The sequence below is a fragment of the Lissotriton helveticus genome, chromosome 9 (genome assembly GCF_964261635.1).
Source record: "Lissotriton helveticus chromosome 9, aLisHel1.1, whole genome shotgun sequence".
NCBI lineage: Eukaryota > Metazoa > Chordata > Amphibia > Caudata > Salamandridae > Lissotriton > Lissotriton helveticus.
In genome coordinates, this window is record NC_136070.1 from 249,078,087 (window position 1) to 249,100,372 (window position 22,286).

At 43.8% G+C, this 22,286-nt stretch overlaps 1 protein-coding gene across 3 annotated transcripts in view; it reads right to left on the bottom strand.

Annotated features, from left to right (window-relative positions):
• Positions 1 to 22,286, bottom strand: part of ENTPD5 (ectonucleoside triphosphate diphosphohydrolase 5 (inactive)) — a 372,723-nt gene that overhangs the window by 262,823 nt on the left and 87,614 nt on the right. The window lies entirely within an intron of this gene.

The following is a 22,286-nucleotide window of genomic DNA, read 5'->3' on the forward strand; positions in this document are numbered from 1 at the left end:
TTTTTTTTTAGAGTTTTTTTTTATTTATTTTTTTAAGAGTTTTATATAGTGCGAACTAGACCTGAGAAATCGGGTACCATATCGCTTTACATGAGCACCAGTTTCGTTACAGAAGAACACATTCATTTTTGTTAGGCACTGGGAGATTAAGTGATTTGCCCAGAATCACAGGATGTCTGAGCGGGGTTGCCGAGACTCAAACCTGATTACCCAACTTCGAGGTCGACCACTCTAGCCATAAGGCTACATCCTCTTTTCAAGCTTTTGCCTTCTCCCTTCCTGTTTTACGGAGTTTATTTGTGTTAGCCTCAAGACTCTGTGCACTTTACCAATGGCGGCTCCTCCGCTAAGGCTGAGGAGTGTCGCACCACTGCTGCGCACCAGGAAAAAACATAAAATTATAATAACTTGCGTTATTATCATTTTAAGTTTCCTTCTGCTGCGGCAGCTGGCGGGGCTGCGCTGCTCCGAGGACAAAGTAGCAGGGGAGAAGGGGTTTGCACACTCCTAAGTGCACATGACTGTTTGGTCAGCCCTCTCAGGCCGCCCAAAACAGTCATGCGCAACTTCCATATTCAACATCAAGGCTGCATTACATTACATTGAGAACATGCCCAGGCCCCCATTCCCTGGCTGAGCGCCGATCCATGGCACTCAGACCAATCACAATTCTGCATTGCAGCATTGCGTTTGGCTATCGGGAGCCGGGTGCTTTTTGCTGGCTCCTGTATCCTGCTGGAACCGGAGTCAGGAAGAGGACGGAGGAGAGACGGTGGCAGGAAGGCACAGGTAAGAGGTTTTTTTTGTTTTTTTTAAAGCTTTCACCGCATCCGTCCGCCACAGCACCCGAGTACAGGAGCAGCCGCTACTGCACTTTACCACTGCTAACCAATACTAAAGTACTTGTAGTCACTCCGTAAAACATGATAAAATTGGCTTAAACCTGATTATCATATTTCATTTACTTATAAGTTCCCAGTAAAGTGGTATACCCAATACCCAGGGCAGTAAATTAAATGCTATTAGTGGGCCTTCAGTATGTACTGTGCTACCCACTTAAGTAGCCCCTTACTTAAACTTGTCTCAGGTCTGTTGCTGCAGGCAGTGGGCAGGTTTAAACTGACAATTTGACCAGCCAAAATAAAACTATTGGTAGGCCTACAACTTTATTTTATTAAATGTATTGACTTGGTTCACAATCTTACAGTAATTTGTTCAGACTGCAAGTATTTCAGTGCTTAATGCAGTGTGTGCATCCATTATACATATAAAGTAACACTATATATCCACTAATTATGAAGTCACCATGCTGGTCTGCACCACTCTCAGGAGAAATGCATTAGATGAAGATCAATTATAGAAATACAATTCAACACAAACAGTTAGCATCGGCGTGCTTACGAGTAAGTGAATCTGGCAGCGACGATTGGGGGAAACCTCTTTCCATGTGGGGGACAGATCATTCCCATGGTATGGCCTTTTCGGGAGCCCTGGGGGCTCGTATTCAATGGCACAGTATATTTAAATCATTCCAACATCCCGCCATCTACTGTCTTAGCAAGCGTCTGACTACACAAATATTCTTCGAGTGGGGACCATATATCATTCAGTCGTGAGTGTACGGGCATGAGTTCCCAATAGGCCGCAAGCTGTTCCTGGCAATAGACTGCATCTTTATGCCAGTATGCCACCATGGGTAAAGTGCGATGTCCTCATCTTATGGCCACCCTACGTTTAGCTAGCAGCAGAAGCGCAGCCAGTTTGCACCTATCTGGAGGCACTGCTTGCAAAACTCCTAATAGCGCCACTAGGGGGGAGCACTCGGGTGTAAGTCCTAGTATGTCACCCAGTTTGGCAAAAATCAGCTTCTAGTATGTAGCGACCCCCCGGTAAGTCCAGGAGAGGTGATACACGTCAACGCTCTGCATCACTCTTGGACCAGTAAAGAGGTACCTTTTCCCTCCCAATTGGAACCACCAGCCCAATTTTGACGCCATCCCACTTAATAACCCACGGTGGGTCCCAGGTGAACTACGCTGTCATATTTTATTGTACCCTTATCACCCACAGTATAGAGAAATTTATCAGTGGGTCTATCTAGTTATTGATTGGTTTCCTTCAGCTCACAATCTAGTTTGTTCCTTTCTTGTCCTGATGGAGATCCCCTCTCAGAGTTTAATTGGACTTTGTGCCTTTTTTGGGGTCGAAACGTCAACGTTTCCAATTATACGGACCTGGATTGTGCTAATCATCCACATCTAGATAACAGAGAAGTTATATAGTCGAATCAGTCTTATTTCAAAAACCTTTATTTATACTTTTTATTTCATTGATATACAGTTCTTCACAAAAACAAACAGCTCAGCCAACACGTTTCGTTCCAAACCGTGGGAACTTAGTCAGGGCATGCAGCCATTGCAAGAACTTATTGTAGATATTGTTAACCGAATTAAGGTTAAAATTACGATTATTATAATTACTTACAGCCCTGAAGAAGTCGGTTTGTCAAAGACTGACTAAGACGAAACACGTGTTGGCTGTTGGGAAAATGTTATTTTGGAAGAAGGACAAAGAATAAAGAAAAGAAATTGAAGAGAAACAGAGAATACAATTTGTGGACTGCATTTAATAATTGGAGTGCTTGGTGGAACATTTGTAATTGTGGTCGAACCACCTTAGTGGTTTCTTTGGAGTCGTGGTAACAGACTCTGATCCACCTTGAGCACCAACTAAACTGAGTGGACTTACTTTTCCTAAACTTGCTGTGCGCTCCTTTGAACTGTTGCCATTTGTTGAATTTAACATTAAAATGATGCTACTGCCTGAGAAATGGTCAATCAGTTTAACCAATAAATGAAACAGGCATTAAAGGAGATCCAAATTCCAATTGGAAAAGAAATAAAACAGAAGGACATTGACATTCCAGAAATGATTCTCAGTTGAACTTGGCATTCTACAATAAAACAAAGACAATTTAACATATAAAGCCTAGATTAATGTTAGACGATATCTGAAGAAAATAAAAGGTAGAAATTATAAAAGCAAAACCAATTGTTTCAGGTCACATTTGGTAATTGGTCGAGAAATCTGTTGTATTTAGTTGTGTGTCAGGTGACTGCCTACACCCATGCCTTGTTAGTTAGTTGTGAGATGTTGGCTTGAGATACAATACCATCTTAGCTCCTAGTGAGACATTTTAGGTTTAGCTTGACATATTTTTATAGCTAACAACATTGCGGGCAGTTGACTTGGATACAATGGAAGAGATATCACCTTCAAACATAAGGTTATCACATAGGGCACATGTACAAACCGTTGTTTAGGTCACAAATGGGTCGATTCATTGAATCTGGCGGTTTGCGACCACAAAAATGCTTTTTGTTATATATAAAGACCAAATAGCGATTCGGTAACCTGTTACCGAATCGCAATTTGAGTTTTGCAATTTGGTATTAGCAAGCGGCATGTTTAGGGCGTCCCTTCCTAATACCGAATCGCAGTGGTATGCAAATGTTTTGCGACCGAATTGCGGTTGCGAAACATTCTGAAATTACCGCCATTTTAAAAATGGTGGTAACGTATTCATAAATGAGATGGGAGGGCGTCCCTAAGACACCCCTTCCCGTTTGAGAATAGTCGGGAAAACATTTTTAAAAGCAGGCAGTGGTCCCACAGACCACTGCCTGCTCTTAAAAAATAAAAAGAACACTTTATTTATTTTTCTGAAATGCATCTAGTTTTCCTTCAAGGAAAACTGGCAGCATTAAAAAAAATGCTTCATTTAAAAAGAATCACCAACATGGTGGTCTTCTGATCCCAGCTGGCCACCATCCCTATGATGGCTGTGATTCCCAATGGGTAGCAAATGACCAACCTCATTAATATTCATGATGTAGGTCGATTTGCGACCCATTAGGAATCGGTATTGAAGACTTAAGTTCTTACATTATGAATTGCGATTTCCTCGTTTCAATTCGCTAAGAATCGTAAGTAGGGAATCGCAATTCTAAAGTTTTGTACATGTAGCCCCAAGTCATCAAATTCTTCTTAAAACAATTTTCAGTTTTTAGAGATCACGGATAACTAGAAATAGGATACCAAAGAATGTACAGGGAGGAGGAAGAGGGGACCAAAGCAAAAAAGACCTAATAGAACCCAGGGAAAAACATCAACTGACCAGCATACTCTTCACATCCACTCTTTCATCCATCTCTATGAGGAGCACCTCCTTGTCCCTCCAATATGCCATCGCAAGATGACATTGCCCAGTTCTCAGTTGCTCAATTTTGTACTCCAAGATTTACTATTATCTTCAGGGGATAGCCAAGGGATGGTATGAGAGCCAATTCCCTCACCAGACTTTCTGGGATGAGATTTGCAAACAATAACAATTTAGTCTCACTAAGGCACAGCTGCTAATGCTTGACCACATTGTGCAGTACTTTGTCCACAGGTTTAGATGCCTGTAACACCATCACTTTAGACTCCCTTCATAGCCACCCTGAAAGCGTGTCACACAAAAGGAAACCCCTTATCACCACAGTACCCAGCAAAGACAGCACCTGTTCCATCAAATGCCACAGACTCCCCCAAAATTTGAGTGCCTTTTCTCATATTTACCAGAACTTCCACTTTTGCATCTATTTTCATGAGCCTCTCAATAGTGCGGCATTTGTAATCCCAAGAACGCCAACAAGCCCTTTCTAGCTCCACAGATCCGCTTCAGTGGCCCCCATCTGGGAAGCAAAGGATTCAAATTTCACTTTTTAACCACAAGCTGAACATTGTCAGATTTTGAGGTCAGGTGAACCTTAGGAGCATTTGCTCGCTTGAGGTGAAACGATTACAGAGATGGAACCCATTCTCTTGCTCATCTCCATGACTCTTCTTCTGTGATGTTGCGTAAGGGTCAAAGAAATCGTTCCACCAACGGTCTTAGATTTTTGTTTTCTTGGCTTGTTTTTACAGGAGTACTCATGAGTTGATGCAGACACTGAAAAACAGGTTCCACAGGTCCCACTCAATGGCAGGGCCACATGTCGCCCTCTTATCCAAAGGGATGCCCTGCTCAATCCCGGGTGTTAACTGCCAGTTTCCTCATGGTATTTACCTCTGCCACACTGGTAGTCAACCAATGCCACAGCCCTTTCAAGCAGGATTAGTTATGCTGCAACGTATCCACCCCTTTCTCTCCTGTACAACAACGAAAAGGGGTCCCTGCAAAGTCCAGGCGCTCCTTGACAAGCTAGAAGGGCCATGCACTGCATATTGTGCTCTGTGAGTAGTCATCACAGACACGCAGCAAGAAGAGAAGGGCAACTCCATAATTGGTCTCTCACCAGGAGTTGTAGAGGTCTACTCTACTCTACTCTACTCCCAGCACCTCTTGAGACTCTTTCAATCCATGCTTTGCAGATGGTGGGGATGGAGCTATGGATGACAGCTCCGTGATCCTAAGGCCATCTTGGGTTCTGGCTAGTTCCATCTCCGATGGGACCTTTAAATTATAAGCTTGACCTGTATTTTATTTATCTGCAAATGAACCAGTGTTTAGTGGAGTAAACAGTGTCCATCATCTCTCAAGTATGCGTCCTCCATGTTGTAAGATTCCGCAAGAGAATTTTGAACATGGTACAAAACAGTAAAAGACCAAATATACATGGGCCAGAAACACAAGAAGATAGTCTCCCAAAAATATTTTATTATCAAAATGCAGGTCCAACAGAAGGTGACTTTGAGGCACTATGCCTGTTCACTGGTGAGTGAGGAGTACGCATATCTTGTACAGGAATGAAAGAATCATACCTAACAAACGTTATGAATAAGACATCTTGGATATTTAACCTGAAGCCACAATTAGTGTAGCAGACTAAAGGTGTTCAGGATCGTTTTTCTAACAAAAATGACAATTATTTTCAACAGAATGAGCAGAAAGCAGCAAGAATGCCAAACAAATTTTAAGTGCACTAAACTGAAGTGCCACCTCTGCCAGACAATGAGCTCTTCCACTTAACCCCTTCGCTGCGGGGGTTATTCCCCCACTGTGCTGGGGGTGAGGGGGGCGCGCACGGCGCCCGCATGCTCATGACGAGCTGAGCTCGTCGTCATGAGGAACGGCGCTCCTGTGCTCTCGTCACAGGTGCATTACCTGCCGTGGAACGCTCAGCACAGCAGGGGAATTCTCCCCGCATTTGAGCGTTCCACGGCTCATGACGAGCTGAGCTCGTCATGAGCACCGGAGCGCCGTGGCTCATGACGAGCTCAGCTCGTCATGAGCATGGGAGGGGTTAAAATATATCAAGGTTGAAGACCTAAGAGCTGCAATTTTAACACAAAAACTACAAACATGTAAAGGGGTCTCTATGCTTTTAAATTCACAGAAGACACTTTAGACCCATGATAATATCCAATATAGTTAATTCTACTTTGAACCAAGTAGTAGCCCCAATAAAGTGGAAGCTTGGCCAAATGAGGCAAATGATAAAGAAAGCTCTATAACCCAATTAGTTTCAGACCAATGAAAAATGCTTTTGTCAACTAAATTCCTAGAAAAATTCATTTGATCAATGCTAGGGTTAGAGATGTAGGAAGAAAAAAATAGAGCTTGATAATCATGGCTCCAAGTGGTTAGAGTTCCAGAAACACCCTCCTTCGGTGGATGCAAAACAGCCGTAAACAGAGGAAGGTTATTTGTAAATCATCAATGCTGGTGAATTTGGACATTTACGCAGTTTCTAATAACAAGGATAATTCCATTGTTCTAATTAGATTACGGCAGGGAGGTGGGGGGTGGAATCAAAAGAAGTTCAATGGATCAAGGCCTTGTTAAGTTAGAAAACAAACTCACTTTTTGGCTATGGAGTGACATCTAATTACCATACTCTACAAGGATCGCCTCTTCACTGGGTGTCACTACAGGACTAGTTCCGCTGAAAGGATGATCTTACACATAATAGTAAATTACCACGAAGATTCCAAAACTCTTTCAGGTCATTATCCACAAATCTAATGCATGAAGGAAAACTGTTTGGCCCTAAATGTAAACAAAATGTAGACTAATGTAGGCAGGTTCCACAACATATATATTTCTGATGACACCAGAAAAACAAGCATTGGCTAACCAAGTTGTTTTGCTTGAGTAATTTGGTTGTTATAGATTGAAAAGTAAATATTGGAAAAAAATGTGAAATAGCATTGCAGAATGTTTGTTATAAAGTACAAAGCATGTTTTAAAAAAAATATGTGTTATATAGAAGTGGTGGCTGAAAGGATAAAATTGCAAAGTCTGTCAAGTGATTTTGTTGTTGGTTGCAGTTATTCAGGGAGAATACGTTACCACAAGATATTTTTATTGTTAACTAAGCAGGGGATCATATGGTTATAAAGTAAATAATGCCACTAAGAAGAAAATACAGGTTATTGTGTAACAAATGATAATATCACAAACTATGCCAAGCAGTGCAATAAGCAACACGTTTAGCAGCTGTTCAAGTGCGACAGAGAAACGAGGATGTAGCCAGCAGTCCTGCTTCTGGTTAATACTGGTGCACAGTTTGGGTATAAGAATATTGAAAGACAACTGAATGAGCATGTACAGTTTTGTTTGGAAAAACAAGAACACTGTGACAGAAAGTTTGGTTATACACAAAGTGAGAGGCAGCACGTCTCTACAATGGTGTCTAGTATGTAAATAACAGTGGCCAGCTCAACAGGAATGGCAACGGGGACTCTAGGTTTTTAAATTCACAGTCGACAATTCGGACCCATCTTGGTAATCCCTAATTTAGCCAATTCTGCTTTGAACCAAGTAGTAGCTCCAATTAAGCGGAAGCATGGCCAAATAAGATCAATGATAAAGAAAGCGCTAAAACCCTATTATTTTCAGACCAACAACAAAAGTTGCTTTTCTTGACTAAATTCCTAGAAAGGCTCATATAATCAGCGCTATGATAAGAGATGTAAGAATTTAAAAAAATGGAGCTCGGTAGTCTTTGGTTGATGCACAACAACAGCTGTAAACAGAGGAAGGTTATTCATAAATCATCAATGCTGGTGAATTTGGATATATGTGCAGTTTCTGATAAGAATGATAATTCCATCTTTCCCTAATTCGATTGCAGCAGATGGGGGTGTATCAAAGCAGAGTTTTCGTGACAAATCATAGTGCAAATAGCGATTGTGTATCAGATCATATTCTGACCGAATACAAAAATAATTGCAGGATCTTTTTGTTGTGTAAAGTGTCAATTAAAGTTTCTTGGCCAATGAGGCTTCCTTTGACACTACTTATCAAATAATCAGAAAGACAGTGTGCCAGTGACTAACACAACTAACAATGAGGTGTGAAAGCGGAATAAAATACCTTAAACATTTGTAGCTCGGTTCCCGGTTTGAGCTTTAGGAAAAAGTTAAAAGTCCAGTCTGGCGCCCAGTAGGTCAAAGTACTGCAAGGCAGGAGAGTGTTGTCAATAATTTAAGGCACACACTGTAAATATACTAACTGATTCGCAGAAAAGAACAAGTTACTAACCTTTCGGAACACTCCTTCTGTTGGATACTTTAATCTAGATTCCTCACCTTAAAATACAACCCCAGGTGCCAGACTGGATCCAGAACACCTTTTCCATAGCAATGCTCCAATAAGCCAGTAGGTGGTGTCATTTGGCTTCATGACAACTGCACACCATCACAGAGATGACAGGGTGGAGAACATCGCAGCAACACCACTAGACGCTGACAACAGTTTATCTTTGACACTTTCTGTGCCCTCAGACATGGAGTGTGAACAATTGTTGGTAACAGTGTGGAGAGTTCTAACTTGAGACATATTTAGATTTTAATAAGAAGCCACTCAACAGTAAGGGGTGGTGAGAAGCAGATGAAGAATCTACAGTTAGGCATACTGCCCGCAAGAAAGGAGCTTTACTGAAGGTAAGTAACTTTTTCTTCTGATGTATATTTCTAACTGCATATTCTTCACTTTAGAACAGACACCAAAGCAGTACCTGCCCAGAGGGAGTTTCTGTAGAGTGGATTCAGACCAAAAAGTCCTGCACGACCCAACAGTGGAACTGTCCTCCCCACTGGACCTAGCTGTCAAGGCAGTAGTGCTTTGTAAACATATGAATCAACACCCACATCGCAGCTTGGCAAATATCAAGTACACACACTCCCTGTGCCAATGCAGTGGTAGCAGCAATAACCTAGTGGAATGGGCACTTTCAGACCTTCCTGTGGCTGCTTCTTGGCCAATGCGTACTAGATCTTAATGCAGAGGATTTTCCACCTAAACAAAGTACTCTTCTTGACAGCCTTCCATTTCTACACTGCAGAGAACCCCACAAAAAACTGATTGCATACTCTATTTTCCTTGGTACAACCAATATAGAAGCTTAACCGCCCTTTTAGGGCCCAAGTGATTGACTATCTCCTCCTCTTTTAAGGGGTGAGGAAGGAGCAAAGACGACTAGTTAGTTGATGGATTGCCCAATTGCACTGAAAATGGCAGGCAATAAGTGGATGTAATTGCAATAAGGAAAACAGTCTTTATGGTCAGGAGGCACAGCAAAAACCATTGGTTCAATGGCCGTACACATGAGAAACATCAAGACAAAGTTAAGATTCCATTGTTGGATCACAAATGGTTTGGGTTTGTTTTGAGAGGGAAGAACAAGTTACTAACCTTCGGTAAGGATATATCTGTAAAAGACCTAGATTAGTTATGGATTCCTCATCTTAGAATTACCTCAGGCGTCGGACTGGATTCAGAGAAATTTTTCTTCAGCATGATCCCTGCGTGTCGATAGGTGGCTTCGGGCGACTCTGCTTTATTCGTTGGCATCGTGGTCGCCGGAATGACGTTGCAGTGTCTACTCAGATGTCGCCCTCGCCGGCAGACGTCAGTTCTTTACACGACATTCCATGCCAGAAGTGCAGAGCCATGCAAGATACTAACAACTGGTGCCCAAAACTAGGGCCCTTAAAGGGAGTTCCTTACCCTAGAAGTCAGTTCACAGAACATGGATGATGAGCGGGGCGGTGAGAAATCCATACCTAATCTAGGTCTCTTACAGATATATTGTTACCGAAGGTAAGTAGCTTGTTCATCTAAAAGAGAGAATTAGTGATGGATACCTCACATTAGAATAGAAATCCCAGCAATACCAACCCCGCAGGTGGGTCTGCGAACCAAGATCACACCAGAAAGTCCTTGAGAACTGGTAGTAGTGTTTGGCAAACGTGCAGTGAAGCCAACATAGCTGCCTGGGAGATGTCAAGAAGGGGGACCCCACGTCCCAAAGCAGTAGTGGCTGCCATCGCCGTGGTGGAATGGGCGCGTAACCCCACTGGAGGTTCATTTTCCGCTAAGGAATAGCAGATTTGGATGAAAAGAACGTCCCATCTCTTCATTTTTACATGCCCCGATCTTTCTTGGCACCCACATCGCCAACCAAGAGCTGGTCATCCACCCGGAATTGATTTATGCTTTCCAGATAAAATGAAAGCACATGTTTTGGATCCAGACGGTGGAGCCTCTTTTCCTCTTTAGAAGGATGCGGTGGCTGGAAGAAGGTAGGCAAAGTGATGGTCTCTTCTAAATGGAAAGAGGTAACCACTTTGGGAAGGAAAGAAGGCCTAGGGCGAAGAACAACTTTGTCTGGATGAACAGCCAGGAAAGCAGGTTTAGAAGAAAGGGATTGAAGCTCACTCACTCTACAAGCAGCGATGATGGCAACCAGAAAGGCAGTCTTAAGAGTCAGAAGTCTGAGAGGACAGTTATGAAGAGGCTCGAAAGGAGCTCACATAAGATAGGTGAGAACCAGGTACAAGTCCCACTGGGGCATTACGAAAGGGGTTGGGGGGAAACAAGTGAGTAATGCCCTTAAGGAAGCAATTTACAATAGGGGACCTGAAACGATTTGACCACATCTCTCCCGCCCTTAAATGGCTCCCCATTGAAGGTAGATCCACATATAAAACCGCCTGCATTACGCACAAAATCCTCCACCAAAACACACCGACATACCTCTCCAACAAACTGACCAAAGCAGGTTGCACGCGATCACTGAGAAGCTCTAACACCCTCCTACTTATCCCCCCTTCAGAAAAAAAATTCCACTCAGTCACGCTCCTTTTCAGGCAATGCCCCGCTTATTTGGAATGCCCTCCCAAAAGACCTCCGCTGTAACCAGTCCTACCCCAGCTTCAAAAAAGAACTCAAACTTCTTCTCCTTAATAAATACTGGGGTTTCTAATCCCTCCCTCGTAGCCTCGCCCCTTTGCATCACCCCACCTAGCTGCTCCGCATATGACTTGTGACCACCCGCCTGGCCAACTCCCTTTCCTTCTATCTGATCACCTTACCTCCCCTCCTCATGACCCTCCGTTCTCTTGCATGTTTTTTGTATACTTAAGTGAGGCTTCCTGCCAAACTGTGACCGCTATTACAGTATCATGGGCGAGTTGACGTCTGACGCCAGAACCCTCCCTTCCCAGGTCCCCACCCAACAATCCTATGATGCTTTAAACAGCTTTTTTACTGAGAAGATCATCAAGATCAAGAACACTATTCCCCCTGCCCCTCCTGCCACTCCACTTGCCCCTTCCCCTGGAAACCCATCTTCACTGTTACACTTTCCCTTCCTCGATTCTTCCTCCCTTGCCAAACTCGCCTCTCGAGTCAAATCTGGCTCCCCCAATGATTGTTGCCCTCCCTCTGTTTTTAGGGACATCTGCGTGGCCCTGCCGAACTGCATCTTGCCTCTACTAAACACCTCTCTTGAGGCCGGCATTGTACCCAACTCCTTTAAGGAGGCTGCCTTGGTACCATTGCTAAAAAAACCTGGAGCTGATCCAGAGGACCTTGCCAATTATCGGCCTATTTCTCTCCTGCCTTATCTCTCTAAGATCTTGGAGGCCCATGTCACCAGCTGCCTCTCTCAGTTCGAGTCCTCCAGCCACCTCGAGCCTAACCAAGCCGGCTTCAGACCTGCCCATTCTACTGAGGCTGTGATCCTGGCGGTTATGGACTCTCTCAGGAGCAATGCCGATAAAGGGTCTCCTCAGGCTCTGATCCTTCTGGACCTGTCGGCAGCGTTCGACACGGTGGACCATAACATCCTCCTCCACCGTGTCGAGCACGCCGGCATCCGGGGTTCGGCCTGGATTCAATCCTTCTTGACAGGCAGAACCCAGGCTGTCCACTTGGGTCCTTTCACAGCCACCCGGGAACTATTCACCTGTGGAGTGCCTCAGGGTTCCTCTCTGTCTCCCCTGCTTTTTAATCTTTATCTTCGCCCGCTCATCCACTCCTTGAAGAGCTGGGACATCACCGTCTTTAATTACGCAGACAACCTGCAAATCATTTTTCCTCTCAACACTTCTAACGCAGCTCTCAACTGTCAGGCGGTCATGTTACATATCCAGCAATGGATGAACCTCAATCAGCTTAAGCTGAACCCAGGAAAGACAGAGCTAATTCTCCCGGGCAGTAGCTCCACCCATTGGGGCCCACAGTTCTGGCCTGTAGAGTTGGGTTCCCCGCCCATTCCGGCTAAGTCGGCAAAGAGCCTGGGGATTATTATCGATCCTGAGCTCTCCCTCAAGCCTCAGGTTGGTGCAGTCGTATCCTCCTGTATGTTTCAGCTTCGGAGAATCAGGAAAGTTTCCCACCTCCTATCGCCTGAAGCCTTGATACAAGTTCTGATCGCCCTAGTGCTCTCCCGCCTGGATTTCTCCAACTCCCTGTACCATGGCCTACCGAAATATCTGCTTCATAGGCTGCACATTGTGCAGAACCAGGCGGCCCGACTAGCCTATAAGATCCCGAAGTGGCAGTCTGCAAAACCATTGCTTTGCAAACTCCACTGGCTGCCGGTCGAACAGAGAGCCGCGTTTAAGATCGGCTGCCTGACCTACAAAGCTGTGACTGGTACGTCTCCCGCCTTCCTAAGATCTCTAGTGACTCCTTACCGTCCAGCACGTAACTTACGGTCCTCCCATCGTCAACTTCTGACTGCAGTTCCAATCAAACTTAAAAAATATGGTGGCTGCAGATTTGCCCATCTAGCCCCCAAACTTTGGACCCAGCTGCCGCTATTGCTCAAATCTTCCATGTCTCTGCTGGAATTTAGAAAATGTCTTAAAACCAATCTCTTCACACAGTCTGGCTAGCTCCCCTCCTCCACATCTCTCAGCACCACCCAGCGCCAGGAAACCTACGGTGACAGAGCGCTATATAAGTCCCCCTTAAGATAAGATAAGATAAGATTACTCATAGTGTCTAGAAATTGTTTTTACTTTTTTATCTAGAGGTCATGTATCCTATGTGGACTTGCTCTTTTATTATTCCATTGTCTGTGCTTATACACACTGTACCTGTATGGAAACACCTTGTAAAGCGCTCTGATACTCCTGGGTCCAGCCAGCGCTATATAAAACCTCTTAAATAAAATAAATTAAAAAATAAAAGAGAAGGCTGGTCAGGAAGCAGAAGGAATGCGGAAATGGTTGAAAGATAGCCTTTGAGAGTGCCCAGAGCAGAGCCCTGCTGGGCCAAAGAAAGAATGAAGAGGAGAACCTCTGAAAGGGGGGCAGAAAGGGGATCCACAGCGTTTGCTGCGCACCCTGCCACAAACTTGTTCCATCTACAGGCGTATACTGTTTTGGTGGAGAGACGCTTGACTGCCAAGATAACATTGCAGACTTTGGGAGGAAGGTCGAAAGCTGTCAACTGTCGCCGCTCAATCTCCACGCAAGTAGGTGGAGGCTGGACAGGTTCGGTGAGGCCCGTCCCCTGCTGCTGCGAGAGAAGATCCTCCCGAAGAGGCAGTCTGATAGGAGGAGCGATGGCCATGTGCAATAGCTCGGGATACCATACTCTTTGTGCCCAATCTGGGCCCACAAGAATGACTAGGGCCCGGTCGCGCTTGATCTTTAGCACTGTGGGCAGAAGTGGTTTAGGCGGAAAGGCTTATAGAAGACCGCAACTCCACTTGAGACGAAAAGTGAAGCCTAGCGAGTACTGCCTTGGAAATTCCAACGTGCAGAACTGCTGACATTGGAATTTCTCTTGGGTAGCGAACAGATCCAACTAAGGCTCTCCCCACTGCTGAAAGAGACCTTGCACCAGCTCCAAACGAAGATGCCATTAGTGATCCATCATGCATGTGAGTTCGTCCAACCTGACGTTCAGAGAACCTGCAAGGTGCTGAACCACCAGAGATATGCCCTGATGTTCTAGCCATGTCCAAAGGCGGAGAGCCTCCTGACATACGGTCCATGGCCCCACCCCGCCCTGTTTGTTGTAGTACCACATGGTGGTGGTGTAATCTGTGAACACCTGCACTACTCTTCCCTGGACAGAGGGAAGGAATGCCTTTAATGCAAGATGAAATGCCCAAAGCTCCAGAAGGTTGATGTTAGGTTATGTTAAAGTTTATAGAGCGCTCAAATCACCCTGGGGCATAACGGCGCTATCTAGGCAGAAGTACACCTTTGGAGAGGACCTGCAAATAAATGCAGCCAGGTATGCTTTCAGCTGTTTCCTGAAGACATTATAGCTTGAAATTTTTCGTAGTTCCTGTGGGAGTTGGTTCCAGTACCTTGGCGCTAGAAATGAAAAGGCTCTTTCTCCCGTACGGGCCAGCCGAATTTGGAGAATCTGTAAGAGATCATGAGCACTAGATCTAAGATTCCTACAAGGGGAGTATTTCTGTAATTTTTTCCGCAAGTACAGAGGGCCTCTTTTATTAAAAGCATTGTACGCAAGACAACAGATCTTAAAGAAAGACCTTTTCTTTACTGCCAGACAATGCAGTTCCTTCAACAGGGGAGCTGAAGGTGAACCTGCTGATTGATTTAAAATCATTCTAGCTGCAGTATTTTGAGCTACTTAGAGTTTAGCCAGTAGTGTCGCTCCAACTTCCGCCAATAGGGCGTTCCCGTAGTCCAGACGGCTAATTACCATTGCCTGTACTAGTGTTCTCCGATGGGAGATGGGTATGCAAGGTAAAATTTTCCTCAGAAGTCGAACACGAACTTGTCGTGGCCGAAACATGATCTTTCATGTTCAGGACTCGGTCAAGCTTTAGCCCCAGATTTTTTACTGTCAGTTTAGGAGATGGAGCAGGTCCTAGCTGAGTAGGCCACCAGTCTTCTGACCAGACATCCATAGCTTTTCCCATTAGCATCACCTCGTTTTTTTCCGGGTTCAACTGGAGCCCGAACTCTGGAGACCTGAGGCCTCTGATCTCAGCCTCTCCCATGTGGCCGCCCCACCCCAGCAGTGATGCATCGGTCACCACTGTGAACTCTGGTTGGGGGAAGGGAGAGGGATCTGCCGCTGACCTAATCCTGGTTCATTAGCCACCACTGCAATTGGCGTGCAGTACCCTCCGAGATCTGGACACAATAGGAAAGATTCCCCTAATGCTGTGCCCACTGGAACCTCAGGTCCCAATGCAGAGCCCGCATATGCCATCTCACACAGTCCACTGACAGGATGCAGGAGACCATGAGGCCCAGTAGTCTCAGGGTCATTCTGACCGAAACCCGGGATAGAGGCTGAAAGATCTGAATCATAGCCTGAATATCCCGGACTCTCTGATCGGGAGGATAGGCCCGAAACTGCACTGTGTCCACAACCGCTCTGATGAAAATGAGCTTCTGAGAGGGAATCAGGTGTGACTTCGGCACAGTGATGGTGAACCCCAGCGAATGCAGGAGGGCAGCCGTAGTCTAGAGGTGAGAGACGATAACCTGGGCCAAGCCAGCCTTCAACAGCCAGTCGTCGAGATAGGAATAGGGCAACCCCTGATCTGCGCAGATGAGCTGCGACCACCGCAATCACTTTCATGAACACCTGAGGGACGCTGGTATGCCCAAAGGGGAGCACAGTAAGCTGAAAGTGCTTGTGTCCTACCGTGAACCGCAGGTAACGCCCGTGGGCCGGCAGGACGGGGATGTGAAAATAAGCGTCCTGCAAGTCCAACGCTACCATCCAGTCTCCAGGGCAGGACCTGAGCTAGTTAAGGCTAAGTATGAGTATACGTTCCTTTTCTGTGAGTAGATGAGTTATTCACGTAAAAGGCTAAATCCTTCTTGTCTTCATTGCAATCACCATTCAAATACTAAAAATTAATTCCATCTTCGTTGAATTTATCCAAGAAGTTGCTTTATTAATTCAACAAGGAGCAAACAACAGCCGACACGTGTTTTGCCCTATATGGCGAATAGCGCCAAGGCTGTAAACAAAGATAAAGAACATTTGTCAAAAATAATCTATATTAAAGATCAGTCGACCCCAAGAAAACGAAAGTGAAAAGGGTGCAGAAAGATCAGTGAGTCAGAAAAAATATGTAGCAGAATATTTTCTAATTTTAAAATTCCGAAGAAAGGTTTCCAATAGTTGAGGGTTAACTTTATTAATATGGAACTGATCATAGTGTGCATTTTCACTAAAGTATTAAAAGAAGAAAGTGACAGTCCCAGTATAGAGGATACTGTTACACAGGCTTATTAAAAAGATGGAGTATTTTTAATCCTAAGGATAGTAATGTAATATTAAAATATTGCTGTACATTACAGATAGTGCATGCGGTCCAGTGTGTACTCATGTGTAGAGATCCCTATATAATTTAGATTTGTTATAGGGATTGAGTATTCGGTGAGAAACAATGAAACACCCAAGATACCAGTGTAAGGCAAACGTTGAAAAAACATTGTTATTATTAATACCTAAATCAATTTGATTACATCATTCTTTAACTTTTTCCTGTTTTGCCGATGCACAGTAACCTCAAAGAATAGATTCCCCGTTCAATTCTGTAAAGACAATGTGTGATTATGATCAGTTCACAAATATACAACTCTCCATCATGGTACATTTGCCTTTCTTTACATCAAATAACATATGGTTAATGTTCATAGCTATTTATTATTGCTGTTTGTTTAAAAGTGGCGGAACATTGTTTGAAAAGGGTATAATAATATCATTGTCTGATTATTTAGTTGTATTTAGGACAGGAAGAGAGGTCTCTGGTTTAGATGGTTTTGTAGTGGGCCCCTTTGATGAAAGTGTTGGTTTCTTGTAAGATACATTGATAGAGCGGCGGTAGGACGTAAGTTCCTAATAATCAGGATTCTTTGACAAAAAACAATTTAAACCTATGGCGCCAATGTATAATAGAACGCATTAATCTAAACTTGCAGCAGTTTAGCTTCACATTCAATTTAAGCGAGACTCCATTGTCACAATGCCAAACTGAAATAAAGGTTAGCTTTGCTCTTACTATAGAACAGAGACCGCACCGAGAGGAGGGGGAAGCTTCATTATTGACAGGCGGAATTATTCTTAATCTGCGACTAGATTACTCCACGTGCAGTCTGAGCGTGACACCACCGTCCCTATATAGAGGTCAGGTGGAAAACAGGGTGATAAATTAGCTCCTCTCTTATTTTAAGAAAAGACACTGAGTCGGAAAAAAAGGGGATGGAAGCATCATTATTTACGGGCGGAATGCCGGGTGCACACAGGACTTACTTACATTTAGAGGTAAATCTCCAGAAGTAGCGATGTCCTACGAGTAATCCGGTATGCGGCGCGGGTCCCATGTTTTGCTCTGAGACTGCCGCCTTGTTAAATAGCCCGAAGTGGCGTGGTGAACCGGAAGTAAACGGTCCTCGTATTCGTTGGAACTCAAATTAATAAGTTGCAAGTGATGATTAAAGGGGGGAAATCTGCGTTTGTAAAATAAAAGCATGTATTGTTAAATTGTGCCTTTATAACATGCAGTCCATATCTATAATAGTTTGTGCAAGAAGATTCTCCCGATAGAAGCCGGGCATTATTAGTAACAGTCATCAACAACAGACTAAGGCTATCAGTCACAGATCTTGTCGGCCATCTTAGAAGGGTGATATTTCTCGGGAGCTATCATTGTATGCCATGGCTCGTGTTGCACGGCATAGATATTTAAAAGAAAATGACAAGTTCAATCTTAGAGATCAGAAAAGCAGACTCTATTTTATCAATAATTGTGAGAACTCGAGTATCCAAAATGTTTATAGTTTAGATCGAAGTCTGGTAACATTCTTAAGTTGGATAGTTAGATGGTCTACAACATATTTTATTTTTTACTTAGTTGATATCGGTGGCGACATTATGCTGCATGTTTAACGATTAAATTGTGGTTAATAGTCAACATGGTCTTAAATTGTTATTTGTGACATGTTCGTTCAGGTTATCCTAGTGCTATAGTGTGAGGTCATGAGGTACATGTTATTTAAAAGGGCAATTTCCGGTCTAAATAGTCAGTTCATAGTTTACTGAGCAGTATTAAAAAAAATTCTATTGCTAAACTAAACTAGTTTTATTCTTCCTATTGCTTAAAGAATACTACGCTGATTCTTTCTTTCATTTTTTACAGTAAAGCATCAGGTCATCAGTGATTTGACGGAACCTCTTATACCATAGAGTGTCTCCCAGGAAATGTTTAGTCTTTGAGAGCCAGTGATGCCACTCATGTTCCTGATTGAGGCCCTTTTCCACTGTCTCCATGCCTATAATCAAGGCACTCTCCTCTTTCCGTAGGCGTGATTCCAGGTTCCCACCTCGTTTGTGCTGTTTCAGTTTTTTCAGACCTACAAATGAGAATGTCAGTTGGGGACAGTGATTTTTCAAGAAGTGATCAACCAAGGGTTGTCTTGTATCTGTCTTATGTATATTTTGATAAGGTTCTTGAATGCGAGTTTTCAATGGCCGAGTTGTGCTTCCGATGTAGTTTTGCCCACACGGACAGGAGATAAGATAAATGACATTGGTGCTTTCACAATTGATAAAGTTGTTGTTTTTGAATTTGTGACCATTGATTAAAACTTCTTTTATTTTTGATTTGCCCAGTTTGCGAATTGAGCAATTAGTACAAGTAAAGAAACCACTTGGTTGCTGTAGGAAAGTAGTTGGCTTATGTTTGGTCTCCAGGAAGGATGGACAAAGAATGTCTCTCAGATTTTTACTCCTCGAGAAACTAAGTTGTGGTTTATCATGTAGGACAGAAGCTATGGTTGGATTGTCTTTCAAAAGGTGCCAATGTTTGTTCAAGGTTTTGCGGATGTGATACTGTCCAATGTTATATTGAGTGTTGAAACGAATTGCTGCTTTGCAGTCTCTGACTTGGTTATTGTGTAGTAATGCTTGTCTTTCAATGTCAGAGAATTGCTTTTGGGCTTTATTAAGGACATGTTCTTTATATCCTCGTTGTCTGAGGTGTTGTGGTATTTTGTCAGAACGAATTTGATATTCTTCATTTGAACCACAGTTCATCCGAGCCCGTCGGTATTCACCTGCTGGAATGTTCGTTATGGTGTGTCCAGGGAGTCTAACTAAAGTCTTGCTCTTTCTCTTTGACTTTGTCTCCCTTTTCTTTCTTCATGAATATAGATTAGATCTATTGAATAATAATTTTTCCAATCTTTAGTGATTGTATTGTGTATTATGTGTAGAATGTATGATATTTGAAATGTATATATTGTTGTTTTTGTAAATAGTTGTGTATAGGTCTAAGTGATATATTGAATGTATTTGTTCCTTTTCTGTATAATTTATATACAAAAAATATTTCACAAATATCGAAGCTGATGGGTATCAATAAAATACCAGGCCAAACGTAAAAGAATTTTTGTTTGTCCTATTGGGTTGAATAAGTGTTTAAAGAAAAGGTGGGGGCAGGCATTTTGTGTTTGCTACAGGGTGACTGCTAGAGGCATGGAAAATGGAATTGGCGGATGTAGGTTTTCTGTGCATCTTTGTGTGTAATTTATTGTTTTCAATGTAAATGGATAAGTCCAGATGTTCTATTTCCGTTCTTGAGATGGTATAGGTAATGTCGATTCCCCACTGATTTGGTGTCAGAGAATTGATGAAGGATCTGAGACTCTTTTCTGGTCCTTGCCATACTAGCAGGATATCATCTATATATCTTCCCCACATAATTATGTTATTAGTGATATCCTCAGGTCTTTCACCCCATAGCCTGTGTTGCTCGACCTCTCCCATCAAGAGGAAAGCATATGGTGGCGCAAATTAGGCCCCCATTGCCGTGCCTTGAAGCTGTAAGTAGAAGTTGCCATTGAAGATGAAGTAGTTGTTAAAGAGGCAAAATTCTAACATGTCAAGGATCATTCTGTTTCTTGCAGTCAGATGGACAGATCTTGTCTGTAAGAATTTTCTTGTTGCTGATATTCCGTCAGAGTGTATAATTGACGTGTACAGACTGGTGATATCAATTGCTGCGAGTATGTAATCGTCTTGCCAAACTATGTTTTCCAGTTTTTGCAATACGCCCTTGGTATCCCTAATGAAGGATGGAAGGGCCTTCATTAGTGGTTGTAATTCAGCATCAATGAATGCCCCCACATTTGAGCAGATTGAATCAATGCCTGAAATGATTGATCTTCCTTTTGGTATCCTTCCTGGCTTATGCACCTTGGGTAGAAGATACAGTGTTGGGGTAATTGGATTGTTGATATATAGAAAGTTGTTTTTCTTCTATTGTTAAGTGATCTTTTTCATACCATTCATTAAGGAGTCCGAGTAATTTATCCTGAATGTTTTGAGTAAGATTAGGATTCAATTTTTGATAACAGGTGGCGTCTTCCAATTGTCGATGGGCTTCCATTAGGTAATCTGATGTATTAAGAATGACGACATTTCCACCTTTATCAGCTTCTTTTATTGTTAGGTTGGAGTCTTGTTTTAGTTCCATCAACGCTTGTCTTTCTTTTACAGAGATATTTTTTGGAACATATTTCTGTTTAGACTGGTATTTTTGAAATTCCTTGTCAAGGTCCTGAGTGACATTCTTAAAGAACATGTGAATGGAATTACCAGATGGTAATGCTGGTGTGAATTTAGATTTCTTCTTAAGCGGATTGGGTTTTGAATGAAAGATGTCTATTCCCAACTCTTCTGCAGTTGTAGTTAATGATTCCAGATTATCCGGTGCTATGTCAGTAGACAGTTGTAACAAGAGATTGGTGTTTTCCAGGTCTCGTGCAGTAAATTTGCTCGTTTGTTGACCATCATTGGGTGTAGTAAGTCGTATTGGATTGTCAGTGAAAAAATGTCGTTTCCTGGTGAATTTGAATAAGTCAACCTTTGTTTGAACAAGGTCCCATTGTGCAGTCTGACAAAAGGATAAGCCTTTGTTAAGGATTTGGTTGTGTGCGTCAGTGAGATTTATGGAGGACAAATTGATCACCATGTTTGTTGGTTATGTTTCAGGACCTGAGCTAGTGTCAACATTTTGAACTTCTCCTTCAGGAGGAAGCGGTTGATGTTCATGAGATCCAAGATAGGACGCAGAACCTTGTCCTTTTGAGCACCAGAAAGTAGTGGGAATAACAACAACGACCTACTGCTGGGACAGGAACTCACTTGAAAGCTCCCTTGGCCAAGAGAGCTGTAACTTCCTGTTGGAGAAGGGTCAAGTGATCCTCCGACATGCGATGGGTCTGAGGTGGCATGGATGGCGGGGTAGTCTTGAACAGGAAGGAGTAGCACCTTTGGGCTATCTGCAAAACCCACCTGTCCGACGTGATGATGAGCCAGTGGGAGAGGTGATGGCGAATCCTGCCGCCCACTGGCAAATGGTGGCCCTGAAAGGTCAGACTAGGAGGGCTTGGAGGCTGCTGCCGAGGGGGCCCTGGTGGACTGGCCCACCCGCTGCCCCCCAGCCCCACGAAGGTGGGTCCAACGTCCCCAGCCACACAGAGACTGGACAGCTTGCGCAGGCCTGTGGCTAAGGACCTGGACGTAACCCTGGAGTCCTTAAAGCGCTCAAGCGCGTTGTCCGCCTTGTCGCCAAACAAGCGACGGCCATCAAAGGGCATGTCTAAAATCGCAGCTTGGACATCACCCGAAAAGCCAGTAGACCTCAGCCAGGCGTAGCGTCTAAGAGCTACCAACATGGAAATTCTCCTGCCTAGAGAGTCGGCGGAGTCCAGCCCATAACGGATGGCAAACTTCTCTGCATCTCTCCCTTCGGCAACTGCACGGGAGAGCACAGGCCAGGCCTCCTCTGGGAACTGTGGCAGCACCTGCGCAACCGTGTACCACACTGAGTGGGAGTACACACCCAAGAGACATGCGGTGTTCACCGACCGCAGTCCTAGGCTGGAGGAAGAAAACATCATCTTCCCAAGGTGATCCAGCTTCTTGGATTCCCTATCAGGTGGTGCGGTAGGGAATGTGGCCTTGGATGTCGAGGCTTGGACCACCAAGCTCT